General features: G+C 39.7%; 3 non-coding genes across 3 annotated transcripts; all 3 read right to left on the bottom strand.

The window, feature by feature from the left end:
* Nucleotides 1–741: 741 nt before the first annotated feature.
* TRNAV-CAC (transfer RNA valine (anticodon CAC)) lies at nucleotides 742–814 on the bottom strand. The gene has a single exon. It is a non-coding gene; the product is annotated as a tRNA-Val (tRNA).
* A 2,727-nt stretch (nucleotides 815–3,541) lies between these two features.
* On the bottom strand, nucleotides 3,542–3,614 carry TRNAV-CAC (transfer RNA valine (anticodon CAC)). Its single transcript has one exon. It is a non-coding gene; the product is annotated as a tRNA-Val (tRNA).
* A 288-nt stretch (nucleotides 3,615–3,902) lies between these two features.
* On the bottom strand, nucleotides 3,903–3,974 carry TRNAP-UGG (transfer RNA proline (anticodon UGG)). The gene has a single exon. It is a non-coding gene; the product is annotated as a tRNA-Pro (tRNA).
* Between the last annotated feature and the right edge of the window lie 288 nt (nucleotides 3,975–4,262).

The raw sequence follows: 4,262 nt of genomic DNA, 5'->3' as shown, positions 1-4,262 counted from the left end.
AGATGTTTGTATCTTCAGATACTTTTGACTTTGAATTAAACTTTTAACCTTTCCCAGTGGTAAGTGATTCTTTAGAGTGGTGTAAGTTCTTAATTGACTAACCTAGTAGTAGATTGTCTTTTACTCAATGACAGGTACCAACGATTCAGTCGACATAATTTGGGATCTGGTAAGGTAACTAGAGACCAGAAACCCCGCGTTAACATACTTATTATATACAGCCTGTAAGATAGTCAAAAATGCATGCTAGGAGAGGAGATGCAAATATAAATGTATTAGAAAAATACATAAAGAGGAGTGATATGCTTTTATTCATGCAAGGCTAGAAAAAATCCCCATACTGTCGAAAACATTCATACACCACCAAATGGAAATAAACAATTCTGACATTAAACGTAAAGGTGGCGATGCATTTGTATCATCACCTTTAGAAGGATCATTTAGGAATTGAGCCCAGGCCTCAGCACTTAAAAACCAGAAACACTCCACTAAAATAAGAGGCCTGCTGGTGCCAACAATTCTCAAAGTTAATGCTTGTTCTGGTTGAGCATTGAACCGAATGCAGGGCTCTTTTGAAAGTGAGGTCTGTGAATCAACAGATACATCCACATGCCAATTATGTTATTGTTTTTAAGAGAATTCATTTTCTTGGAACAAGACTGCATGAACCCATCTTCAGGGCCTGGACAATTTTATGCAAAACGGCAACTCTCAACATTGCAACCAAGACAATATAACAAGTGTTTCTGCCCGGTTTCAAACCGGGGACCTTTCGCGTGTGAGGCGAACGTGATAACCACTACACTACAGAAACAGATACCTACAGTTGATTCTTCTGTGATGAAACTGCTCAAAACAGGCTATTCCAAGGGCATCTGGTTTTAGATTTCTTTCATGCAACCTGCCCGACAGCCCTATCTGAACACTTGTATATGCCTTGCAAGTTCAACATTTTTGCAAAATGCTTAAAGAGAAATGTTTCCTATTTGCTCAGGCATGGCAAGTTTAAAAGCATGAGACTCTAGCAAATATTCATCCACTACTGCAAAGAGAAAATTGGTATTGGCTTTGAAATGCATACTTCAAAATAGCACCAATGAAAGGGCTCGTCCGGGATTTGCACCCGGGACCTCTTGCACCCAAAGCGAGAATCATACCCCTAGACCAACGAGCCGTCGAAAGGCCCTCACCTCTGAAAAGGTAATACCAGCTCTAAGCCCGCAATGAAGATCATGCTGGGGACTTTTTCATGCTTGGTCTGTGAATACACATGAAATTCAGTGTCAACTTACCCTTTCTCAAACGATAGCACTATCATTTGTAAGTGTCCCCTTTTATTTTTTCTCAGCATTGGACAAGTCTTACAGGAAGTCAGCAGTTATTTATATATTTCTGCATTGGCTAGAGCCTAAAGAGAAAGAATAAAAAGTTGTTCATAACAACATAAGAAACACATTTTGCCTTTTCTCTCAAATTCTTATTCCCTTTGTGCAAATCACAATGCTAAGGTGAATAGCTGGGCCACAGTTTCTGGCTAATTATCTACATCTTGAATGCAAGAACCAATAAAAACTGCCTAATGCAGGAATAAAGCATTCCTTACATAGCCTCTAACATCATAACATAACTGAGCTGCTGGTAGCAAGCTAAACAATACCTTCCCAAAATGAGAAGTACATGTGCTTATCCGCTCAATCAGCGCTCAATGAGGCTCGATCAGGCGAGATATAGAAAAGGTGGAAAGGGTCCAAATGGCTGTCCCTTCCTTTTTAGGGTGGGTCCTGCTGACTATCATAGGATTCCTTGTAAGAGTGGCCAGGGTCAGAGGAAAACCTTTCAACCCTTCTTAGTGTTCTCTCTAGAAGCAGGCATTTTCTGTGCCTTTAATTTCAGGCTTTTCCCAGCAGTCTCTGTTCTGCCTATGTAAATTAACAAAAGCAGTGCTTATTCCTCACTTGCTCTAATGTCCTTCCTGTCCACAAAGCTCTGCCTAAGTATGTTTTTTTTCTTTTTCAGGGAAATTCTAAATGCTTTCTCTGTCCAGTCTGTGGCAGTAGAATGCTGATTATGATGCCATGTTTTGTTGAATCACCAAGGTACAACTACAGAGAGATATATGAGTCTGCAGGACATGGAACTCTTAGCTAACACATCACAATATGTGATGCTTGCCAAACAAGCACTACATTCTGGTGCGCTGATGATCAGAACATTCTACTCCTATAGGAAAGAAAAGACCGCTTGATTGAAAATAAAGTCTCTGTTTATATTAACGCTCTCTCTCTCCCTATATCTATATATCTATCTATCTATCTATCTATCTATCTATCTATCTATCTATCTATATATCTATCTATCTATCTGTCTGTCTGTCTGTCTGTCTGTCTGTCTGTCTGTCTGTCTGTCTGTCTGTCTGTCTGTCTGTCTGTCTGTCCGTCCGTCCGTCCGTCCGTCCGTCCGTCCGTCCGTCCGTCCGTCCGTCTGTCCGTCCGTCCGTCTGTCTGTCTGTCTGTCTATCTTTCTATCTATCTATCTATCTATCTATCTATCTATCTATCTATCTATCTATCTATCTATCTATCTATCTATCTATCTATCTATCTATCTATCTATCTATCTATCTATCTATATATATATCTATATATCTATATATCTATCTATCTATCTTTATATTTGGATACATGCATACACCTACACATAGATATGCCATGCATTTCTTTGGATTTGTTTCAACCTCTTGCCATTTATTTGAGAATCCCTACTTTTCAAGTGACTGCAAATGAAGTCATCTCTGGCACGTTTTCGCTGATGCAAGGTAACCAAAACACAAGACAACTTTTAATAAAAATCATTGGTTTCTTTGTTAACGTGCACTGTCAAAACATGGGACTTTCACACGTCAGGTAAATATGATAACCAATACACAACAGAAGCAGATGCAGATTGCTTATCAATGTCGTGATAGAACAGTTGTGATTTGAGTAGAAGAAGCGCCCCTGAATTGATACTTATTATATACAGCCTGTAAGATAGTCAAAAATGCATGCTAGGAGAGGAGATGCAAATATAAATGTATTAGAAAAATACATAAAGAGGAGTGATATGCTTTTATTCATGCAAGGCTAGAAAAAATCCCCATACTGTCGAAAGCATTCATACACCACCAAATGGAAATAAACAATTCTGACATTAAACGTAAAGGTGACGATGCATTTGTATCATCACCTTGAGAAGGATCATCTAGGAATTGAGCCCAAGCCTCAGCACTTAAAAACCAGAAGCACTCCACTAAAATAAGAGGCCTGTTGGTGCCAACAATTCTCAAAGTTAATGCTTGTTCTGGTTGAGCATTGAACCGAATGCAGGGCTCTTTTGAAAGTGAGGTCTGTGAATCAACAGATACATCCACATGCCAATTATGTTATTGTTTTTAAGAGAATTCACTTTCTTGGAACGAGACTGCATGAACCCATCTTCAGGGCCTGGACAATTTCATGCAAAACGGCAACTCTCAACATTGCAGCCAAGACAATATAACTAGTGTTTCTGCCCGGTTTCGAACCGGGGACCTTTCGCGTGTGAGGCGAACGTGATAACCACTACACTACAGAAACAGATACCTACAGGTGATTCTTCTGTGATGAAACTGCTCAAAACAGACTATTCCAAGGGCATCTGGTTTTAGATTTCTTTCATGCAACCTGCCCGACAGCCCTATCTGAACGCTTGTATATGCCTTGCAAGTTCAGCATTTTTGCAAAATGCTTAAAGAGAAATGTTTCCTATTTGCTCAGGCAGGGCAAGTTTAAAAGCATGAGACTCTAGCAAATATTCATCCACTACTGCAAAGAGAAAATTGGTATTGGCTTTGAAATGCATACTTCAAAAGAGCACCAATGAAAGGGCTCGTCTGGGATTTGAACCCGGGACCTCTCGCACCCAAAGCGAGAATCATACCCCTAGACCAACGAGCCGTCAAAAGGCCCTCACCTCTGAAAAGGTAATACCAGCTCTAAGTCCGCAATGAAGATCATGCTGGGGACTTTTTCATGCTTGGTCTGTGAATACACATGAAATTCAGTGTCAAATTACCCTTTCTCAAACGATAGCACTATCATTTGTAAGTGTCCCCTTTTATTTTGTCTCAGCATTGGACACGTCTTACAGGAAGTCAGCAGTTATTTATATATTTCAGCATTGGCTAGAGCCTGAAGAGAAAAAATAAAAAGTTGTTCATAACAACATAAGAAACACATTTTGCC

The sequence above is a fragment of the Lissotriton helveticus genome, chromosome 8 (genome assembly GCF_964261635.1).
Source record: "Lissotriton helveticus chromosome 8, aLisHel1.1, whole genome shotgun sequence".
Taxonomy (NCBI): Eukaryota; Metazoa; Chordata; class Amphibia; order Caudata; family Salamandridae; genus Lissotriton; species Lissotriton helveticus.
The sequence above is the reverse complement of the archived record's forward strand: the minus strand, read 5'-3'. Positions and strand labels throughout refer to the sequence as shown.